The following is an 11,533-nucleotide window of genomic DNA, read 5'->3' on the forward strand; positions in this document are numbered from 1 at the left end:
ACTATCAAATGACCCAACATATGGTCTTGGGAGTGCCTGAAAGAGCAGAAAAAGAGAAGGGAATAGAAGGCCTACTTAGTGAAATAATTACAGAAAACTTCCCTAACTCGAAGAAGGAAGGAAGGTCCAAGTACAGAAGTACAGGAAGCATGTAGAACTCTTTTTTTTTTTAATTTGACAGGTAGAGTTATAGACAATCAGAGAGAGAGAGAGAGACAGAGAGAAAGGTCTTCCTTCCATTGGTAGAAGGCCTACTTAGTGAAATAATTACAGAAAACTTCCCTAACTCAAAGAAGAAAGGAAGGTCCAAGTACAGGAAGCACGTAGAACTTTTTTTTTTTTTTTTGAATCTGACAGGTAGAGTTATAGACAGTCAAAGAGAGACAGAGAGAAAGGTCTTTCTTTCATTGGTTCACTCACCCAAATGGCTGCTATGGCTGGTGCTGTGCCAATCTGAAGCCAGGAGCCAGGTGCCTCCTCCTGGTCTCCCATGCGGGTGCAGGAGCCCAAGCACTTGGGTCATCCTCCACTACCCTCCTGGGCCACAGCAGAGAGCTGGAATGGAAGAGAAGCAACCAGGACTAGAACCCAGCACCCACATGGGATGCTGGCGCCGCAGGCGGAAGATTAACCAAGTGAGCCACGGCGCCAGCCCGCACGTAGAACTCTTAATAGATATAACCACAAAAGATTTTCACCACAACACATTGTAGTCAAACTTTCCACAGTAAAGCATAAAGAAAATATTTTAAAATGTGCATGAGAGAAATGCTAGATTACCTTCAGAGGATCTACAATTAGACTCACAACTGATTTCTCATCAGAAACCCTACAGGCTAGAAGACAATGGCAAAATACAGTCCAAATCTTAAGAGAAAAAATTGTCAACCCACAATAATGTACTCTCCAGAGCTCTCATTTATAAATGAAGGGGAAACAAAGACCTTCTATAACAGAGAAATTGAAAGATTTTGTCAACCTTGTGTCCAGCCTTATAAGAGATGCTAAAGGATGTGCTACACATAGAAACACAGAAAGAAACCCAGAGTCATGAAAAAACGCGAAGATAGAAAGTCCCCCAGTAAAAGCACAAAAGAAACCCAAAGTAAACAATAGGAATATTCACAGGAAAATGACAGGTCCAAGTAGTTACTTATCAATAGTTACCTTGAATGTAAATGGCCTCAACTTTCCAGTTAAAAGATACAGAATCACCTAATGGATTGGAAAACATAATCTATGTACCTGCTGCATACAAGAAACACACCTCACCAACAATAATACATGTAGACTGAAAGTGAAAGGATGGAAAAATATATTCCACGTAAATGAAAAAAAAAATGGCAGGTGTAGCCATTCTAATATCAGACAAAATAGACATTAACACAAAAACTGTTAAAAGAGACAAAGAAGGACACTATGTGATGATAAAAAGATCAATTCAACAGGAAGACATGACTATAATAAATGTATATGCACCCAATTAAAGGGTGCCTGGCTATCTAAAAGATCTGTTAACATATCTAAAAGAAGACATAAACTCCAATACAATAGTAATGGTGGACTTGGACACCCCATTTTCATCAATGGATAGATCAATCCGACAGAAAATCAACAGTCTTATCTATAAATCAGCAGTATATCAGTATATAGCAGTATATCAACTGTCTTATCTATAGTGTGAAACTTATCACACTTATCTAAAGTGTGAAACAAATTACTAGAGAATACCAGGGAAACCCTGGGGAACCGGCTCCTCTCCGCGAAGCCTCCTCGGGGCCCCACGGCTCTCCCCGCGTCCCGGCCCTGGCAGGGCAGCCACGCTGGCCGCTCAGGCCGCTCCGCGGGCGCCGCACGAACCGCTCTCCGCCGGCGCTTCCTGAAGCAGGCGCTCGGAAAGGCTGAGGGCGGCCGAGCTCGCGCCCCGCGGGACTCGGGAGAACCCGCGCCCGCCGGTGTGCAGGTGCTGGGTGGCGCTCTCGGGTCTGCGAGCGCGCTCGGCCCGAGGCTGGGCTGCAGCTCCGCGGGTCCGGACGCCGCCGCAGACCCGGCCCCTCGGCAGCGCCTCCCCTCGCGACTGGGGGCTCCCGCACCACCCGGCCGCGGCCGCGGCGAGCAGCGCGGGCCCGAGCGCCTCACGCACCGCCGCTCTAGAGGCCGGGGGCCCAACTCAGGGTCCCCGAGGCTCGGCCTCCGCGCTGGGCGCTCCGGGGCGGATCCAGTGAGAGGACTGTCGCGCTCAGGGGCGGACGGTCTGTCGCGCATCTCTGCCCTGGCCGGAGGGGTGAAGGACGGCGCCAGGCCCAGGGTTCCAGTCACGGCGCCCCCACAGCCTCCGACCGTCAGACTTGGGGATTCGGGGCTTCCCAAGCTCCACAGAGCGGGCCCCCGGCGCGCCGAAACCCGCGCCCCTGAGAATCCCGGCAGGTGCACGCGCCGCGGCGAGGGGCGTGGCCAGTCGCGCGCTCCGCGTTGGCCGCTCCTCGCGGCCGGACGGTTGGAAGCGGTGCTGCCTTGAAGAGGGTGAGCGCCGAGCTGCGTGAGGACGGGGGAGAAACAGGTGAGAACCGACGGTCTCCGGCGGGAGCGCTCGTGAGGACTGAGCGCTGCGGCTCCTTGTGTGTGAAGGACGCGGCGCGCCATCGGCGGGGAGCGTTTTCGTCGTGATGGACAGGTGAGGACCCCACGCGAGGGGCGGGGCAGCCGCGAGGCCCACGGGGCGGGGTCCTCCGGTTCTGTAGCTCGTGTTCCGGCGCGAGGGAAGAGTGTGGACGATGTCGGTGTTTAGCGCTGTGGAGACGCGCGGCCGTAGAAAAGTAAAGGAAGGCAGTCGGGATGGGGCTGCAGGGAGGGGCTGGCCAGCGCACACGGGGCGGCCGGTACCGCAGGTGGCGCGGGGGCCAGACCGGCCCGGGAGGTCAGCCGAGTCCTGGGCGCTGAGGCGTGCGTGGGATCGGCGGGGGCCGTGCCGGTGTGCGCGCTCACCAGTTTCCAGTCGGGAGAGCAGCGGCTGGCCACTCGCTGTCTTGGTATTCCCAGCTCGGAGAAGACTCTTGGCTTGGGACAGGAGCTGGAGCGGGAAGGCGGGGGAGGCCGGGGAAGCAGGCGCTGGGCGGGACGCGGCGCGGGAGTCCGCGGTGCTCTGCTTGCTGGGGCCGTTCCTGGAGCTGTCTGCACAGCTCTGGGCTGCAGAAGGGGCCGCCTGCCCGGGGCGCCTGTGGGGCTTCCCCAGGTGGTCTGTGGTCTTCACCTCTCTGGAGGTGTCCTTTCAGGAAGCCTCCCCACATGAACCAGGGGTTTGAATGCCTGGAGCAATTGATTACGTTGCATAATCGAGTGCCTGCCCACCAGCCATCCCTCCACCTCTGGTCATTATGAGTCCCCTAAAGGATGCCGGGAAAGCAGCGTGGCAGTGACCTTCCCTCATAACCAGACTGACAGACGCCCCACAAGTCTTTGAAGCGGGGGTAGTAACCATGGGCCTTGGGTTTATTACTACTAATAAATGGGTTTACATTTGTTAGTATGTGTGCCTAGGAGAGAGGGACCTACCAGATAGCTAGAAGTGACTTCTTCTTATTTATTTATTTAGTTTTTTTTTTTTTTTTTTTTTTTTTTTTTTTTTTTTTTTACAGGCAGAGTGGGCAGTGAAAGAGACAGAGAGAAAGGTCTTCCTTTTCCGTTGGTTCACCCCCCAATGGCCGCTGCGCCTGGCGCACCGTACTGATCCGAAGCCAGGAGCCAGGTACTTCTCCAGGTCTCCCATGCTGGTGCAGGGCCCAAGTCATCCTCCACCGTGCTCCCGGGCCACAGCAGAGAGCTGGACTGGAAGAGGAACAACCGGGACAGAATCCGGCGCCCCGGGATGCCGGCTCTGCAGCTCACTAGGCTAATCCTCCACCTGCGGCGCCAGTACTCCGGGTTTCTTCCCAGTTGGGGCGCCGGATTCTGTCCCGGTTGCTCCTCTTCCAGTCCAGCTCTCTGCTGTGGCCCGTGAGTGCAGTGGAGGATGGCCCAGGTCCTTGGGCCCTGCACCAGCATGGGAGACCAGGAGGAAGCACCTGGCTCCTGGCTTTGGATCGGCGCAGTGGCGCCAGCCGTAGCAGCCATTTGGGGTGTGAACCAACGGAAAGAAGACCTTCTCTCTGTCTCTCTCTTTCACTGTCTAACTCTGCCTGTCAAAAATAGAAAAAAGAAAAGAAAGTGATCTTAGTGCGGGAAGGAGGGCCCGCAGCTGTCTGAGGCCCGTGAAATCCTGTGGCCTGGTGCTGCCCAGGCAGCCGCAGCTGGGGCTCAGAATTCCATCAAGTTGACAATCTGTGGCCTGCAGTGGATGCTATAAATGTCCAAATGGCCCTTGGCAGAAAAGGGGCTCCCGGGCCCTGGGAGGAGGAGCAGGTGTGTCCTGGGAGCCTGGTGATAAAGCCAAGTGTGGAGACCTTGACCCGGCTGAGAGGCAGGAGGCCCGAGGACTGTGCAGGTTCCCGGGACCTGGTGCAGGTGTGTGTGCCTTCTCCAGGGACGGCTTCAGAGCAGCGAGGAGCTGGCTCCTCTGGCTCAGAGTCCCCGGTCCCTCCAGGCTGGGGCGTCCCTTCTTCCACTTAGTAAAGGGTCAGCTGTCTCCCAAGGCCTGGTGAAACACAGATTGCTGGCACACGTCAGGGAGCTTGCTGCAGCGAGTTTCATGGCTTCTTTTCCTCAGCTCAGTACAAAAATAAAAAGCCAGGAAACAGTTTGCAAAGAGGCAGAAATTTCTTAAAAGAAAAGCATCTGGTCCAAGAGGATGCCAGGCAGAGTGCCCGAACGGGACATTGGATTTCAGGAATTGCCTGGGGTTTTTAAGGCATTACTATTTTTTCTTGGGTCATCCTATGGGTTGGCCTATTGGACGGTGGGTTTACATACGTATGTTGATTGGCTTGGGGTTCATGGAGGCAACAGAGGTCTCTTAGAGGCAGCCCAATCCTCCTTAGGGGCTCAGACCCCTCCTCTGCTAGCTCTGGGTGGAAGATTGCAACTAACTTGAAGGTGTGATTTGAAACTGCAAGGTCACACAAGCACAAGAAGCTGTAGTGGGGGAGGTGTCGGCAGGTCTGGGAAGAAGCTTTTCAGCCACAGCTGGCAGCCTGCTTATGAAGAACTTTCCACCTATGTCTGCAGAGCCACAGAACCCCAGCCCCCCTGGGCAGCCTCATTTAGGAACCGCTGAACAATATCTCAGATGCAAGAAGAGCCACTCTCCTCATTGAAGAAATGGTGGAGGATGTGGTCCATTGTATGTGTGTGCAGTGCCCATTTCTGAGACTTCTTGTTTTCACTTCCAGTCAGCCAGCCAGCTGTTACATCCCTGACCTGGTTTCCCTGCCTTCTCTGGGCTGTAGTAAACAGAGAAATGGGAGGAATGCAAGTGGTGCTCAGGGTGAGAAAGGGTGGCTGTGTGTGCTGAGATGCTGTGCACACCCTGCCAGTTGGCACCGCACCTGCAGCACTTCCTGTCCCTCCAGAGCCCTGTTGATGTCCTAGCCGCTATTCAGCGCCCTGCTCCTTCTGCTCCTCCAATGTCCTCCACACCAAACTGACCTCAGTCCTGCTGCTCAGGCCAGGTGGGATATGGCTGATAGGGGCCCTGATGCACTGGGTCTGCAGTTCTCACGTGACCTTGGTGAGTTTGGGGAGGTCTACTGGGCACTGCACCATGGCACCAAGACTTGCCATCCCCAGCCACCCTCTCTCCAGCCACAGCTCCTTTGTATACCTGGTGTGGAGCCTGTGTCTTGGAGCAAATGGTAGAGATCTGCTGTTCATTTGGGGTAGGTGGAGGCAGGCTGGGCAGTAGCCCCAGAAAGCCTGGGACTAGCATGAGGAGTTCTATTTGTGCAGAACAGTGCTCTGGCCTGGTTCCGTTTTCACAGTCAATCTCCAGGCATAACTCCCAGCTCTGCCTCCTTACCTGGGCACGGGGTGCAGAAGGTGTTGTGTAAAAGTCACGTTTCCGGCCGGCGCCGCGGCTCACTAGGCTAATCCTCCGCCTTGCAGTGCTGGCACACCTGGTTCTAGTCCCGGTCCGGGCCCCAAATTCTGTCCCGGTTGCCCCTCTTCCAGGCCAGCTCTCTGCTGTGGCCCGGGAGTGCAGTGGAGGATGGCCCAAGTGCTTGGGCCCTGCACCCCATGGGAGACCAGGATAAGTACCTGGCTCCTGCCAGCGGATCAGCGTGGTACGCCGGCCACAGCGCACCGGCCGCGGCAGCCACTGGAGGGTGAACCAATGGCAAAGGAAGACCTTTCTCTTTGTCTCTCTCTCTCACTGTCCACTCTGCCTGTCAAAAAAAAAAAAAAAAAAAAGTCACGTTTCCTTTGTGTGCCATGGTGCCCTCGTCTCTAGAAATCTGTGATCTCCAGGGTGGGTACCCTCGAAGGCCCACCATGGTTCAGGTCCCAGAAGAGGCACTTGGAGGCCTGGCCTTCAGGGCCCCAGGATGCCACAGGGCAAATAATTAATTAGTGATTTGGACTAGTTTGTGGTGGGCTAGGGGCTTTTTGCCACCGGTGTTTTTCTAGGTGTTGTGAAAGTGTTGGTGCTATAGGATCCCAGTCTCAGGCGTCCCCTTCCCCAAAGCATAGACATTCACAGTGATGATCACTCAGCCTGCTCTCTCTCATTTCAGCCCATTACCATGCCAGCACTGTGGGGTTCCTTGGCTGCTGTAAATTGCATTCTTTGACTGTGGTATTTCTCAGTCTTCATTGCATCCTGAACTCAGTCTGTTCCATTCACTCATCAAGCAAATCACCTGCTACTTTAATACACAGCCCCCTGTCAGATGCCTGTGTTTGAGGACCTCATGTGTCTAGGGTCAGCAGTGTGGCTGGACATCTCACAGTTCTGGTACTGTGCTCCTGTGGCCCAGAGTGGAATGTTAATGAAAGACAAGGCTGTGGGAGTAGATTGAGCAAGACCAGGCCCACCTCCCTGTCTCCAAGTGGACGCATTGTTTCTTCTGTCTTTTCTATTCTGAGGTGAAGCCTGCAGAGCTTTCTGTTTTTGTTGTTGCATTTTCCAGTTCTAAAGTTTCCATTTGGTTTTTCCTTGTATCATCTTTTTATTTGCTGTGATTTTGTTTGTTTGTTGAGCTATCCATTTTATTTGTTTTAAGTATGTTTGCAAGTGCTCATTCAAGCATTTTTATCACAGGCACTTTAAAATCTTTGTCCAAAGGTTACAGCATCCCTGTCATCTCATTTTTAGTGTCTGTTGATTCTTTTTTTTTTCACTCCCTTTGATATATTCCTGGTTCTTGGCATAATGAATTATTTTCTATTCAAATCTATACATGTTTTATTCTTTTGATAACCTGCATCTGATTTGCATCTTACATTTAACTTTTTTTTTTTTTTTTTTTTTTTTTTTTTTTTTTTCTTTTCTGATACTGCTTCAGCTGTGATGGGAGGAGGCACAGCTTCATTACATCCAGGGCAGGTAGAAATCCAGGCTCCCCGCTTAGCCTCTGTTGACACTCATGAGAGGAAGGAGCTCCTCATTGCCCTTGGGAGGGGACAGGAGTCCCATCTTCCTGTGTGGTCTCCTTGATCCTGCAGTAGTGAGTGGTGTTCCCTGTCCATCTTCAGTATGATGTCTCAGAATCACATCTCTTCCTGGACAGCACTGAGCAGGGTCACTGGGCCTTGTGGCTGCTTGTCAAGGGTGGGAGTCTAGGAACATGCTCAGCCTTCACAGCTGTGGTTGTGTATGAGATTGTTGAATAGATAATACCCAAGGTTTTAGTTGCACTTAGTGGAAAGAATAGGGAACAGTGTATCTAGTCCATTTACCCTCTCTGTGTGGGTTGAAAATTGTGTATACAAAGGTGCTTGATAGGAGTAATATTGAGTATAGTACTTTCAATTATCAAGTGTCTCCTCCTGCACTCTACTGTGTTGCTGTTATGGGTTAGTATTGCTCAGTAACTTGTGTTACACTCTGCTTCCCTTCCAGCCCAGAAGTTCTGGAGTGCAGCATGTCCTTTGTTCTTCTCTGCAGCCAGGTTACCTAAATCACGCTAAGTCATTGGTTGGTTAATACTTTACATGCTTAAGTTTTGAGCAAATATTACTCTAGAATTGGTTACATTTTCTTGGAGAAGAACTTCAGCTGGAATTGAATTCATGACTTTTTTTTCAAAATGACTTGATTTGGGAAGATCACAGGATGGGATATAAAAATTAAATTGTGGGGGTGATGCTTAAATTTACTCCTATAATAAAGTTATTGTAAGCACAGTGGATCACAAGAAGATAAATAGCCATGTTAGTAGAGGACACCTGAATACTGCTACAAAAGTAGAAGTGTGAAGAGTTTAGGGTATCTCATACCTTCTGTCTCTGTGTCTGTATGTGCTGTGTGTATTTTACAAAGTGGGAGCATGACTGTACCACCTTGTTTTGAAAATATTTTCCTGTGTCAACAAATAGTATCTGAAGTCATGGGTTTTTAAAATGATTTATATGTAATTGTAAGTTAAGCAAGTCAAAAATAGAGACAGAGATGGATCATATGCTGGTTCATTCCCCAAATGCTTGCAACACCCAGGCTTAGGTCAGAGTGAAGTCAGGAGCTTAGATCTCATCTGGGTCTCTCATGTGGATGGCAGGGATCTGACAACTTGAACCATCCCATGCTGTCTTCTGAATGTGTGTTAGCAGGAAGCTGGACTAGGAAGTGGAGCCAGGACTCAAACCTGGGCAGTCCACTATGGTATGTGTGTACCCCAAGCAGCGTGTTAACTGCTGTACCGAATGCCTACCCCAAGACGTGTCTACTCATGGTCACTCAAGCAGAATGGCCCAACATGGAGCTTCTCCAGCATAGGTAATAGAATGATACTTGAAACAGACATTTCCATAGGCCCTTGATACTGAGTATTTTACCAAAATGTGTATAAATGAAAACTGTCAGGTGAAGGCATGTGCTTATAGCTCTTCCACAGTGCTAGAAGAAAACAATTTGCAAATGAAATGCAGACCTTCAGGATGAACATAATTCACCCGAGCGATATCTGTTTTGCTGAAATCCAACTTCAGCTGCGAATGTGAAGGAGGCATTTGCTCTTTGGGATTATCTCCATGTGCCCCCTGCCCCCTTTTCTCCTGCCAGGTTGCTGTGTTTGCACCGCAGTCAGCTACGGGGTGTGCAGCGCATCATCTGGCTTTCCAGGGGCATGCCCACATGACTTCCTCCTGTCCCTGCGTTCTTTTCTGCTGGTCACTGGTGTATGAGGGTTGCAGCATTCAGTACTTGTCAGTACAGTTCTAAATGCAAATTTTGGCCATGGAGGGAGAGCCTTCCCTTGTAAGATGACCCTTATTCAAGACCATGCTGATGGATTTTAAGATCACTCTGGAGATGAAAATTGAACATGGAAAACAGTTCTTTGTTGGATGTCAGATCCCTGAAGACATGTCTTTGGATCCCACCTGGAACAGTCCTGTGCAGGGTACAAAGCGTGGCCTCTGGCGAGTCTGAGGTTGGATTCCAGGGAGCCACCAGTGCTTTGTGGGTTGGTGAATGCTTCTTTATCTTTCTGAGCCTGAATGTCTGAATCTGTACAATGGAGCAAATGGTCTCTTGAAGCTGTTGATTGAACAGGTATAGCTCTCAGGAGTGCAGATTGAATGATTCTGTTTCTCTCCAGGCAGAGTGCCCACGTGTGCTTTGTTGAAGTCTCCCTTCCCCAGGGGGCAGATCACTTGGTGATAGCTTGGCTGACTTCACAGCCTTCTGCTCACTGTGGGTCATTGACAGTTCACCATTTGAAAATTCCATGTATCTAACTGAAAGCTCTATCTGCTTCTCTTACTGGCCAGATGTATGTCTCTGGGGATGTGAAATGGGAAGAGATAGATTTGTTTATTTTTCTACTCTCATCCCTGTACCTTGTGTTGGGGCGTGCAGGGCAGGAGGAGGCACACTCTCTCAGATGTTTCTTGCCTGTGCTTTTTCAGGTTTTGTAGGGCTGAGTAGGAGGACAAGGGACAGGGGAGTGTCCCTTAATTGGCAGCTGTTAAGTCACTCTTGATCACATTTACTGGTTGCCAGGCCAGTGCTACCTGAGTGTGAGTTCTGTGGAGGGTGGACTCCCTCATGCACTGTCCCTGCTTCTGGAGAAGAAATTAAATTATGATCTGTCAGTTTCTTTCTAACCACTCCTCTTTGGATACCCCCAGCTGTTGTCTGTGTGCTCAAGGGGCAGCCCTCTTGGGTGGAGGTCTGAAGGGCAAGAATCTCCATGGGAATGTGTGACCCCGAGGATTTACCTCCATGCCAATCTGTGGAGTGACAACACTTGTTCTTCTTCTTGCCCGTTTCCTTTCCTCTGTCAAGGTTACTGCAGACAGTCGATTGCTGAGCAGATAGTCACCAGGCATTACAATATGTAAAAGTTCCTGCTCCACACTTTTTCTATTCAGATCCACTAATCTCTCTTAGATTCCACCGAGGGGTAGGGGAAATACCATCCCCAAATTCAATACTTTCCTGTAGGTTAAGGGACATCGGACTTCCCCCTCCCCAGTACTTATTTGTGGACTGTGACAGGGACAGGACAGTACAGAGGCAAATAGGGTGTTAAGTTGGAAGATCTTAGTATGTAGCTTCTTAATGCATGAGGTAACCTTGCCCTAGTTGCTGACTTTTTTTTTAAACTTCTTCATCTGTAGATGTAAGATCTTATTTGCAGGGGCCAGTGCTGTGGCACAGCTGGTTAAAGCCCTGGTCTGAAGCACTGGCATCCCATATGGATGTCAGTTCTAGTCCCGGCTGCTCCTCTTCCCATCCAGCTCTCTGCTATGGCCTGGGGAAGCAGTAGATGGCTCAAGTCCTTGGGCCCTTATACCCATGTGGGAGTCCCAGAAGAGGCTCCTGGCTCCTGGCTTTGGATCGGTGCACTCTCTGGCCGTTGCAGCCATCTGGGGAATAAACCAGCGGATGTAAGACCTCTCTCTCTGTCTGTACCTCTCTCGGTAACTTTGTCTTTCAAATAAATAAAATAAATTAAAAAAAAAAAAGAAAAAGAAATCGTTCTTAAAAAAAAAAAAAAGATCCTGTTTGCAAATGGTGGGATGCTTGGAAAGTCCCACTCAACATCCTCTTAAATAGCTACATTACAGGTTGATGTGGTATTTTTTTTCTTGACAGGCAGAGTTAGTGAGAGAGAGAGACAGAGAGAAAGGTCTTCCTTTTGTTGGTTCACCCTGCAAATGGCCACTACGGCTGGCGCGTTGTGCCGATCTGAAGCCAGGATCCAGGTGCTTCTTTCTGGTCTCCCATGCAGGTGCAGGGCCCAAGCACTTGGACCATCCTCCACTGCCTTCCCAGGCCACTGCAGAGAGCTGGACTGGAAGAAGACCAACCAGGACAGAACCGGCACCCCAACTGGGACTCGAACCTGGAGTGCTGGCACTGCAGGTAGAGGATTAGCATAGTGAGCCGTGGCGCCGACCCAATGTTGTTGTGGTATTAAAGGTGATAATTTCCAAC

General features: G+C 50.7%; 1 long non-coding RNA gene across 1 annotated transcript; it reads left to right on the forward strand.

Moving 5' to 3' along the window:
* Positions 1–2,696: 2,696 nt before the first annotated feature.
* Positions 2,697–11,533, forward strand: LOC149124677 (uncharacterized). The gene is made up of 2 exons (XR_016213430.1): positions 2,697–2,816; positions 7,994–11,533. It is a non-coding gene; the product is annotated as an uncharacterized LOC149124677 (long non-coding RNA).

The sequence above is a fragment of the Oryctolagus cuniculus genome, chromosome 9 (assembly GCF_051225735.1).
Source record: "Oryctolagus cuniculus isolate XC-2025 breed Fujian yellow rabbit chromosome 9, ASM5122573v1, whole genome shotgun sequence".
NCBI lineage: Eukaryota > Metazoa > Chordata > Mammalia > Lagomorpha > Leporidae > Oryctolagus > Oryctolagus cuniculus.